Below are 13,087 nucleotides of genomic sequence, written 5' to 3' on the forward strand. Positions count from 1 at the left end.
AAAAAAAAAAAAAAAAATACATGCCCTAAGCTACTACACCCTAGGAGTAGTCTAGACATGGGCCAAGTCGTCAAGTCAGGTTGAAACCAGATAGAGACTGCCAAGAAATTAGCCTCAAATTAGCAGAGAGAAACAGGCAAGACAACCTTTGACACCAGTCTAATCCTAACTGAGTGGCTCTATATGATGCTAGTCCCCACTCTTTCTCCTGTGCCCATACCTTCTGCAGGCTATCCAACAGGAGGAAGCAGAAGCAGGAAGGGTGGTCTTCACATACCAAAAGTCTGAATACACTGCAGTGTGTGTTTGCACCCAGCATTGTTTAATGTTCATCTCAAAGTTGCCTATAAGAATAGGATGCTAGCATATGTTCTTAGGAATCGAAGAAAGAATACAACTTCAGTATTATAAGGCTATTTAAAAATGCCACACTGACAATGTAACGTATCTCAACTACACTGTTTTGGTTTTTTCTCCTTTATCTGTTTCTGATGAAAACAAGTGGGAGGGAAAATCTGTTCTTTACTTATAGGCACCACAGTTGGACATGCCAGCATTTGAGTGGCCTTTTATTTTTAATGTTTTAGTTGTCTTGTTTGCCCAAGAAACAAAACCTGTTTTGCTTTTCCAAAAGAATCTTAAACAAGAGGCATGGTCAAAAGCATCCTGTAGCTTTCTTTATGCCTCTACCAAATCCAAGGGGTTGTTACCAGTGGAGCAGCACCATTGTTACCAATGGAGAAGGTTGCTGCTTCTCAATGCATGAGTGTTTTTCCCTTCAATAGTCAGAACTTCAGGAAAAAAAGGTATGAATGCCTGGGTCTTTGTAACCTTGTCATTATGTCCTATAATGTCTGAAAGGATCTGAAAAGAGAGTTTCTTACTAGAGACAGCCCAATTGTACTTATCCTTGATTAAACAATATGCTGTGTCTGTTGAGTCATACCTAAAGGTGACTCTTACCACTGGATGATATGTCAGTGGGGGCAAAGTTCACATTAAATGACATATGGAGGCTCCCCCACCCCTTGGTCTTCCTTTCACCCTCATTTTTTACCCTCTGCCATTTCTTCCAGCATCTTATTTTAAACTTCCTACCCTAACCCTAACCTGTCCATCACCTACCCATCTCTCTACCCACCTGCCTCCTACCTGTCTGTCTTTCTGTCCATGTATCTGGATGGTAGCTTGTCCCCAGGGTCATCCTCTGTCTCTAGGAAGAGACAGAAACTCATGCTCTCAGCCGGCTCCTCCTCTGCAGTCCTGGCCAGGTACAGACGAGGCTCAAACTCCCATTAACATTGAGCCCTCCCACTCTTCAGAGCAGAGCATCTCCAAGACACACAAATTCTTCTCTTGCTAGAAATGACTGCCTCTCACTCTTACATAATGAATGAGTTACTCTCTTCCAAAAGGGAAAAGAAGGATTAAAGAAGACTAGGGACAGAGATTTCTGTCCTACCTCATATGCCCTAACTCTTGGAGTTGCATCAGTGTGAAGTATATGAAGCTGCGGGTCCAGACCAGAAACCTGCCACCCCAGCATGAAATCAATCTGTGTCCTCTGGTAGCTGTGGGTTACACTGAATTGCATGGCAGCAAAGTAAATCAAGGGTCATATGTAATTTTTCTCTTATACACTCATTTATTCATACTTTCATATACTCATTCAACATATATTTATCAAGTGCCTACACTCTGTAAGATAACAAACCAAGTGAAAGAGAAATAATAATAAACAAGAACAAATAAGCAGAAGTAAAAAGTTACATGACCTGGAAAACCAACAAGCTTTTTAGATACATCAGAGAAGTGAGGTCACAGGGCAAAGTGCTGCCCTAAAAGTTGGAGAGACAAAAAGATACATAGAATCACAAGTTACCAGAGAAGAAAACACACAATCAGAAACTTCTGCAGGAATCAGTGCCTGGGTAGGAAAATTTAAGCTATAATCAATGAAGTGCTACAGGCTTATGTGGACAAATCTGAGAGAGAAAAACTTCAGGGGGATCTAGTCACCTTTTGCGAGTTTTTACCTCAGGGAGCTCTACCAGTTTCTCAGAGTGAATGGAGAAAAGTCCCTTCTGCTTCCAGCAGGGGGAGGGAAAAATAGCCTTTTTGCAATACATAAGAGCACCCTGTCCCCAACAAAACCTGCCCTAAGGAGAAACTATTTTACCGGAGACTAATATGGTATTTTTTTCAGAGCCTCATCTACTTGGGAGAAGAGAGCTACCCAACCAGCCTCCTTTAGCTATCTGGTCCCACCTAAGAAAGAAAAAAACTAGACTACTGAGAAGCACTAGTGAAGTTCACAGTTCAGGGTTCCAGGCTCACCAAAAGACTAAGACCTAATTATAGGATCATGGAATGCTACCCCTCCACATTACCACTTTACGCCTAAAGGCCTAGTGACTACAGTGGTTTTGTTTTCGATTTTGTTTTCCTCTTTACACAGTATATCACGTCTACCTTTCAACAAAAAGTTGCAGGGCAAAAGACACAGTTTAAAGATAATCAACAGGATGGAGAACAAGATGAGAGTAGGAGGACTCTGGACCCACCTCTTCTCATAAATGCATCAAAACCACAACTACACATAGAGCAGCTCTGCTGAAATTGACCTGGGGACTAGCAGGACTGCTCTTCTACGACCAAAGCTGTCAAGAAAGATTGACATGGGGCTTCCCTGATGGCGCAGTGGTTAAGAGTACGCCTGCCGATGCAGTGGACGCGGGTTCGTGCCCCAGTCCGGGAAGATCCCACATGCTGTGGAGCGGCTGGGCCCGTGAGCCATGGCCGCTGAGCCTGCGCATCCGGAGCCTGTGCTCCGCAACGGGAGAGGCCACGACAGTAAGAGGCCTGCATAAAAAAAAAAAAAAAAAAAACAATCCACATGGAGCATGGTAGGAAGGAAGGAGAAGCAATACATTGAGGACCCACACCCCTAGCAGAAGTCACAGAAGAGGAGGGGCACATCACAGATGTGGGGATCCTTTCTGGGGAGCAAAGGGTTCAAGCCACATATTAGGCACTCTGGCCCTGGGGTCTGACACCAGGAAGACAATCCCTTAGCTGGTTTGAAAACCAATGGAGCTTACAGAAGGGCTGTAAGAAAACCAAACTCCACTCCTGAAATGCTTGCACAGAACAAGCTTGCTTACTCCCAGTCAGAGTTCAGAGGCAGCAGACAGAAAACTGCCTGGTGCTCTGCTGAGCTTGCAAGGGCCACCCCAGCCCAACCCCAAGCCCTCACTGGGATCCTGCTTCAGCCCTTCTTGCTCCTGCACTGCTCCCCACTAAGGCGGAGGCTGCCACTGCCAACAAGAGTGAGCACTTGGAGGGACTGGAGCCAGCTCCAATGCCAGTCCTGTCTCTGACCAGCTGGAGGCAGCCATTGCCAGTGCTCATATCAGTATATACACTCAGGAGGGAGCAAAACTAGCTCCAGGGCATAACCACCACTGCAAGCATGCATACCTGCACACACGTGGGAGGGAGCAAAATTACCTCAGCCGTTTGGCACCAATCCCTCTAGTCCCAACCCACGTGCTAGCCAAGGCACACACATCAGGGGGAAAAGTGAAACCAGCACAGAAACACAGGCCCAAGCCCCCAACCAAGGTGGAGACTGCCATCACACCTGGAAGAAACCCAACTGCTCAGGGCTCCTGCTCCAGCACCTATGGCCCCAACCCCACTCCTGAAAAAGCAGTGAAGGCCACTGAGCATAGGAGAGGTCCCAGACTGCACCTAGTTTCGGCTCTAGCCCCTCTAGCTCCAGCCCTACTTCCTATCAAGGTGGTGGCTGCCAGCACCTCCAATCAAGGTGGTGACTGCCAGCACAAATGTGGCACATGCTTACTTCAGATCCGGCTCTGAGCAAAGTCAGCCTGCACAGGGATGCTCCCACACAGGGACATACCATCAAAACTTAGAAAGGTAACTGTTACACCAAATTTCATAGAGACAGAGAAAGTTAAACAAAATGAGAAGACAAAGGAATATGTTTCAAATGAAAGAACAGGAAAAAAAAAAAAAAACCCTGAAACCTAATGACATACAGAAAAATAATTTACCTGACCAAGAGCTCAAAGCAATAGTAACAAGAATGCTAATTGGACTTGGGAAAAGAATAGATGAACACAGTAAGAATTTTAACAAAGTACTAGAAAATACAAAAAAGAACTAGTCAGAGCTGAAGAATACAACTGAAATGAAAAATACACTAGAGAGAATTAACAGCAAGTTAGGTGATACAGGAGAATGCGTAAATGATCTTGAAGGTATAATAATGGAAATGGCCCAATCCGAACAACAACAATAAAAACAAATGTGTAAAAAATGAGATTAGTTAAAGGGACCTCTAGGATAACATCAAGCATACTGACATTCTTATCCAAGTGTTCTCAGATGGAGAAGAGAGAAAAGAGTAGAAAATGTATTAGATGACATTATGGCTGAAAACGCCCCAAGCCTGAAAAAGGAAACAGACATCCAGGTACAGGAAGCACAAAGAGTTCAAAACAAAATAAACCCAAAGAGAGCCACACCAAGACAGACGTTAATTAAAATGGCAGAAGTTAAATATAAAGAGAATTTTAAAGGCAGCAAAATAAAAATGAAAAGTGACATACAAGAGAACCCCCATATTGTTATCAGCTGATTTTTCAGTAGAAACTTTGCAGACAAGAAGTGACTGGCATGATATGTTTCATTACTGAAAGGAAAAAAAACCTACCACCAAGGATATTCTACCCAGCAAGCTCATTCAGAATTGCAAGATAAAGAGTTTCTCAGACAAGCAAAAACTAAACGAGTTCACTGATACTAAACTAAGCTCACAATAAGTGGTAAAGGGTCTTGTTTAAGTGAAACACAAAAGGCTACAACAAGAGATAAGAAATTATAGGAAGGAAAAAAATCCCACAGGTAAAGGCAAATATATAGTAAAGTCTGTGGATAACCACTTAACTAGGCTAGTATGAAGCTTAAATGACAAAAGATGGAAGGTCAGCTATAACTATAATAAACAGTTAAGGGATATCCATGAAGATGTAAAATATGACTTCAAACAATGTGGGGAGGGGAGTAGAAAATGTGGAGTTTTTAAAATGTGTTTGAATTTAAATGACTATCAGTTGAAAAGAAGGAGACATAGTTATAAGTCAACATATATGATCTCCATGATAGCCACAAATCAAAAAACTAAAATAGATACACAAAAACTAGAGAGAAACGAACACCAACATAACACTCAAGCAAACTTTCAAACCACAAGGGAAGAGACTAAAAGAAGCAAAGAACAGAGATGAACTACAAAAACAACCATAAAGCAATTAATAAAATGGTAATAAGTACATAGCTATAAATAATCACTTTAAATGTCAATGAGTTAAATGCTCCAATCAAAAGAAATAGGGTGACTGATTGGATAAAAAAATAAGACCCAACTATACGCTACCTACAAGAGACACTTCCGAGCTAAAGACACATACGACTGAAAGTAAGAGGATGAAAAAAGATATTCTATGCAAGTGGAAGGAAAAGAAGCTGGGATAGCAATACTCATATCAGACTTTGTTTTAAAGTATACTTTGACAAAAAAGAGAACTATATAATGATAAAGGGCTCAATACAAGAAAAAGATATAATGTTTGTAAACATATGCACCAACTATAGGGACACCTAAATATATAAAGCAATATCAATAGAAACGGAGAAATTGCCAGTAATACAAAAATAAATCAACTTCCATCAACAGACATATCAACCAGACAGAAAAGAAAGAAGGAAACAGTGGCCTTAAATGAAACATTAGACCAGTTGGATGTAATAGATACCTACAGGATATTCCATCTAAAAACAGCAGAATACACACTCTTTTCAAGGGCACATGGAACATTCTCCAAGATAGATCACGTGAAAGACCAAAAATTTTGCTTTAAACACTTTAAGATAGAAATTATATCAAGCATCTTTTTCACCCACAAAGGTATAAAAGTAGAAGTCAATTACGGAAAGGAACATGGGAAAAACACAAACAGGTGGAGAGTAAATAACATGCTACTAAAAAATCAATGGATCAACAAAAAATCAAAGTGGAAATCAGAAAAAAACTGAGACAAATGAAAATAAAAATACAACTTTCCAAAATCTGTGGGTTGCAGAAAAAGGAATTCTAAGAGGGAAGTTTATAGTGAGATAGGCTTACCTCCAGAAACAAGAAACATCTCAAATAAACAACCTAATGTACCAACTAAAGGAATTATATAAAGAAAAACAAAGGCCAACTCAGCAGAATAAAGCAAATAAAAAAAAATCACAGTGGAAATGAACAAGATAGGGGCCAAAAACAATAGAAAATATCAATAAAACCAAGAACTTGTCTTTTGAACAGATTTTAAAAATTGATAAGACTTTAGCCAGGCTCATCAAGAAAATAAAGGACTCAAGTAAACAAAATAAAAAAAGAGTTCACAGAAACTTTTAAAATTATAAGAGAATATTACAGTTATAGGCCAACAAACCGAAAAATCTAAAGGAATGGAAAATTTCTAGAAATACAAAATCATTCAAGACTGAATCAGGAAGAAACAGATAATCTGAACAGAACAATTACTACTATTGAAATTTAATTGGTACTCAACAAAACGCCCAAATAACAAAAGTCCAAGACTGGACAGTTTCACAGGGGAATTCTACCAAACACAGAGGAGTTCTACCAAACACAGAGGAATTCTGAAGAAGAGTTAATACCTATCCTTCTTAAACTATTCCAAAAAGTTGAAGGGGAGGGAACACTCAAAAAGTAATTTTAGGGACCTTCAAGATGGCAGAAGAGTAAGACGCAGAGATCACCTTCCTCCCCACAAATACATCAGAAATACATTTACATGTGGAACAAGGCCTACAGAACAACCACTGAAGGCTCGCAAAAGACCTCAGACTTCCCAAAAGGTAAGAAACTCCCCCACGTACCTGGGTAGGACAAAAGAAAAAAGAAAAAACAGAGACAAAAGAATAGGGACAAGACCTGCACCAGTGGGAGGGAGCTGTGAAGGAGAAAAGGTTTCCACACACTAGAAGCCCCTTCGCAGGCAGAGACTTTGGGTGGCAGACCAGGGAAGCTTCAGAGCCACCGAGGAGAGCGCAGCAACAGGGGTGCAGAGGGCAAAGCGGAGAGATTCCACACAGATGGTCGATGCCAAACAGCACTCACCAGCCCTAGAGGCTTGTCTGCTCACCTGCTGGGCCGGGTGGGGGCTGGGAGCTGAGGCTACGGATTCGGTCACATCCCAGGGAGAGGACTGGGGTTGGCTGCATGAACACAGCCTGAAGGGGGCCAGTGAGCCACAGCTAGCAGGGATAAAGTCCGGGAAAAAGTCTGGAGCTGCCAAAGAGACAAGAGACTTTTTCTTGCCTCTTTGTTTCCTGGTGCACAAGGAGAGGGGATGAAGAGTGCCACTTAAACAAGCTCCAGATGTGCGTGCGAGCCACGGCTATCAGCACAGACCACAGAGGCGGGTATGACATGCTAAGGCTGCTGCTGCAGCCAACAAGAAGCCTATGTGCAAGAACAGGTCACTCTCCACACCTCCCCTCCTGGGAGCCTGTGCAGCATGCCACTGCCAGGGTCCTGTCATCCAGGGACAACTTCCCTGGGAGAACACACGGCATCCTCAGGATGGGGCAGTGTAATGCCTTGCTCTGCTGCCGCAGGCTCCTGCGGCAATCCATACCCCAACTTCCCCCAAGCCTGAGTGAGCCAGAGCCCCTGAATTAGCTACTCCTTTAACCCCATCATATCTGGGCAGGGAAAGGACGCCCTCAGGAGACCTACACGCAGAGGGGCATGCAAATCCAAACTTGAACCCTGGGAGCTGTGCAAAAAAAGAAGGGGAAATTTAACCCAGCAGCCTCAGGAGCAGCGGAATAAATTTCCACAATCAACTTGCTGTACCCAGCATCTGTGGAATACCTGAATAGACAATGAATCATCCCAAAATGAGGAGGTGGATTTCGGAGCAATATTTTTTTTTCCCCTTTTTCTCTTTTGGTGAGTGTGTATGTGTATGCTTCTGTGTGTGACTTTGTCTGTAGAGCTTTGCTTTTACCATTTGTCATAGGGTTCTGTTTGCTGGATTTTCTTACTTTAAAAAAAATTGCTCTTAATAATTATTTTTTATTTTAATAACTTTATTTTATTTTGCTTTACTTTATTTTATTTTATCTTCTTCTTTCTTTCCTTCTTTCTTTTTTTTTCTCCGTTTTATTCTGAGCCATTTGGATGAGAGGCTCTTCGTGCTCCAGGCAGGTGTCAGGCCTGTGCCTCTGAGGTGGGAGACCCAACTTCAGGACACTGCTCCACAAGACACCTCCCAGCTCCACATAATATCAAAAGGCAAAAATCTCCCAGAGATCTCCATTTCAACACCACAACCCAGCTCCACTCAACAACCAGCAGCTACAGTGCTGGACACCCTATGCCAAACAAACAGCAAAACAGTAAAACAAACCCATGCATTAGAAGAGAAGCTGCATAAAATCATAATAAGGCCACAGACACCCCAAAACACACCACCAGACATGGACCTGCCCACCAGAAAGACAAGATCCAGCCTCATCCACCAGAACACAGGCACTAGTCCCCTCCACCAGGAAGCCTACACAACCCACTGAACCAACCTTAGCCTGGGGACAGAAACCAAAAACAATGGAAACTACGAACCTGCAGCCTGTGAAAAGGAGACCCCAAACACAGTAAGTTAAGCAAAATGAGAAGAAAGAGAAACACAAAGCAGATGAAGGAGAAATGAAAAAACCCATCAGGCCGAACAAATGAAGAGGAAATAGGCAGTCTACCTGAAAAAGAATTCAGAATAATCATAGTAAAGAGGATCCAAAATTTTGAAAATAGAATGGAGAAAATACAAGAAACGTTTTTCAAGGACCCAGAAGAAATAAAGAGCAAACAAAAACAAACAGCAGTGAACAACACAATAAATGAAATTAAAAATTCTCAAGAAGGGATCAATAGCAGAATAACTGAGGCAGACAAATGGATAAGTGACCTGTAGGATAAAAGTGTGGAAATAAATACTGCAGGGCAGAATAAAGAAAAATGAATGAAAAGAATTGAGAACATTCTCAGAGACCTCTGGGAAAACATGAAACGCACAAATATTTGAATTATAGGGATCCCAGAAGAAGAGAAAAAGAAAGAGACTGAGAAAATATTTGAAGAAATTAGAGTTTAAAACGTCCCTAATATGGGAAAGGAAATAGTTAATCAACTCCAGGAAACACAGAGAGTCCCATTCAGAATATATCCAAGGAGAAACACGCCAACATATACTAATCAAACTATCAAAAATTAAATACAAAGAACAAATATTAAAGGCACCAAGGGACAAATAACACAAAAGGGAATCCCCGTAAGGTTAACAGCTGATCACTCAGCAGAAACTCTGCAAGCCAGAAGGGAGTGGCACGACATATTTAAAGTGATGCAGGATTAAAACCTACAACCAAGAATACTCTACCCAGCAAGGATCTTTTTCAGATACGATGGAGAAATCAAAAACTTTACAGACAAGCAAAAGCTAAGAGAATAAAACCAGCTTTAAAACAAAGGCTAAAGGAACTTCTCTAAGCAGGAAACACAAGAGAAGGAAAAGACCTACAATAACAAACACGAAAAAATTAAGAAAATGGAAATAGGAACATAAATATTGATAATTACCTTAAATGTAAATGGACTAAATGCTCCAACCAAAAAACACAGACTGGCTGAATGGATACAAAAACAAGACCCGTATATATGCTGTCTACAAGAAACTCACTTCAGACCTAAGGACACTACAAACTGAAAGCGAGGGGATGGAAAAACATACTCAATGCAAATGGAAATCAAAAGAAAGCTGGAGTAGCAATACTCATATCAGACAAAATAGACTTTAAAACAAAGACTATTACAAGTGACAAAGAAGGACACTACATAATGATCAAGGGATCGATCCAAGAAGAAGATATAACAATTGTAAATATTTATGCACCCAACATAGGAGCACCTAAATACATAAGGCAAATACAAACAGACATAAAAGGGGAAATCAACAGGAACACAAACATAGTAGGGGACTTTAACACCCCACTTTCACCAATGGACAGATCATCCAAAATTAAAATAAATAAGGAAACCCAAGCTTTAAATGAGACATTAAAGAAGATGGACTTAATTGATATTTATAGGACATTCCATCCAAAAACAACAGAATACACATTCTTCTCAAGTGCTCATGGGACATTCTCCAGGATACATCATATCATGGGTCCCAAATCACGCTTTGGTTAATTTAAGAAAATTGAAATCATATCAAGTATATTCTCTGACCTCAACGCTATGAAAACAGATATCAATTACAGGAAAATATCTGTAAGAAATACAAACACATGGAGGCGAAACAACACACTACGTAATAACCAAGGGATCACTGAAGAAATCAAAGAGGAAATCAAAAAATACCTAGAAAAAAATGACAATGAAAACACAACTACCCAAAACCGATGGGATGCAGCAAAAGTAGTTCCAAGAGGGAAGTTTACAGCAATACAATCAATCCTACCTTAAGAAACAAGAAACATCTCAAAAAAACAACCTAACCTTACACCTAAAGCAAACAGAGAAAGAAGAACAAAAACACCCCAAAGTTAGCAGAAGAAATCATAAAGATCACATCAGAAATAAATGAAAAAGAAATGAACAAAACGATAGCAAGGATCAATAAAACTAAAATCTGGTTCATTGAGAAGATAGATAGAATTGATAAACCATTAGCCAGACTCATCAAGAAGAAAAGGGAGAAGACTCAAATCAATGGAATTAGAAATAAAAAAGGAGAAGTAACAACTGACACTGCAGAAATACAAAAGATCATGAGAGATTACTACAAGCAACTCTATGCCAATAAAATGGACAACCTGGAAGAAACGGACAAATTCTTGGAAATGCACAACCTGCCAGGAATGAATCAGGAAGAAATAGAAAATATGAACAGACCAATCACAAGCACTGAAATTGAAACTGTGATTAAAAATCTTCCAACAAACAAAAGCCCAGGACCAGATGGCTTCACAGGTGAATTCTATCAAACATTTAGAGAAGAGATAACACTTATCCTTCACAAGTTCTTCCAAACTATAGCAGAGGAAGGAACAATCCTCAACTCATTCTATGAGGCCACCATTACCCTGACACCAAAACCAGACAAGGATGTCACAAAGAAAGAAAACTACAGGTCAATAACACTGATGAACACAGATGCAAAAATCCTCAACAAAATACTAGCAAACAGAATCCAACAGCACATTAAAAGGATCATACACCATGATCAAGTGGGTTTTATCCCAGGAATGCAAGGATTCTTCAATATATGCAAAGCAATCAATGAGATAAACCATATTAACAAATTGAAGGAGAAAAACTATATGATCATCTCAATAGATGCAGAGAAAGCTTTCAACAAAATTCAACACCCATTTACGATAAAAACCCTCCAGAAAGTAGGCATACAAGGAAATTTCCTCAATATAATAAAGGCCATATATGAAAAACAAGCAGCCAACATTGTCCTCAATGGTGAAAAACCAAAACCATTTCCACTAATATCAGGAGCAAGACAAGCTTACCCACTCTCACTAGTATTATTCAACATAATTTTGGAAGTTTTATCCACAGCAATCAGAGAAGAAAAATAAATAAAAGGAATCCAAATTGGAAAAGAAGAAGTAAAGCTGTCACTGTTTGCAGACAACATGATACTATACGTAGAGAATCCTACAGATGCTACCTGAAAACTACTAGAGGTAAACAATGAATTTGGTAAAGTAGCAGGATACAAAATTAATGCACAGAAATCTCTTGCATTCCTATACGCTAATGATGAAAAATCTGAGAGAGAAATTAAGAGAACATTCCTAGTTACCACTGCAACAAAAAGAATAAAATACCTAGGAATAAACCTACCTAAGGAGACAAAAGACCTGTATGCAGAAAATTATAAGACACTGAGGAAGGAAATTCAAGATGATACAAACAGATGGAGATATACCTTGTTCTTGGATTGGAAGAATCAACACTGTGAAAATGACTCTACTACCCAAAGCAATCTACAGATTCAATGCAATCCCTATCAAACTATCACTGGCATTTTTCACAGAAGTAGAACAATATATTTCACAATTTGTTTGGAAACACAAAAGACCCTGAAAGCCAAAGCAACCTTGAGAAAGAGAAATGGAGATGGAGGAATCAGGCTCCCTGACTTCAGACTATACTACAAAGCTACAGTAATCAAGACAATATGGTACTGGCACAAAAACAGAAATATAGATCAATGGATCAGGATAGAAAGCCCAGAGATAAGCCCATGCACCTATGGTCACCTAATCGATGACAAAGGAGGCAAGACTATACAATGGAGAAAAAACAGCCTCTTCAATAAACGGTGCTGGGAAAACTGGACAGCTACATGTAAAAGAATGAAATAAGAACACTCCCTAACACTATACACATAAATAAACTCAAAATGGATTAAAGACCTAAATGTAAGGCCAGAAACTATCAAACTCTTAAAGGAAAACATAGGAAGAACACTCTTTGACATAAATCACAGTAAGATCCCTTCTGACCCACATCCTAGAGAAATGGAAATAAAAACAAAAATCAACAAATGCGACCTAATGAAACTTAAGAGCTTTTGCACCACAAAGAAAACCATAAATGAAATGAAAAGACAACACTCAGAATGGGAGAAGATATTTGCAAATGAAGCAACTGACAAGGAATTAATCTCCAAAATATACAAACAGCTCATGCAGCTCAATATCAAAAAAACAAACAATGCAATCGGAAAAATGGGCAGCAGACCTAAAGAGACATTTCTTCAAAGAAGACATACAGATGGCCAAGAGGCACATGAGGGCCTGCTCAACATCACTAATTATTAGAGAAATGCAGATAAAAACTACAATGAGGTATCACATCACACCAGTTAGAATGGCCATCATCAAAAATTCTATAAAC

This window comes from Lipotes vexillifer, unplaced genomic scaffold (genome assembly GCF_000442215.2).
Source record: "Lipotes vexillifer unplaced genomic scaffold, Lipotes_vexillifer_v1.1 scaffold1068, whole genome shotgun sequence".
Lineage (NCBI taxonomy): Eukaryota > Metazoa > Chordata > Mammalia > Artiodactyla > Lipotidae > Lipotes > Lipotes vexillifer.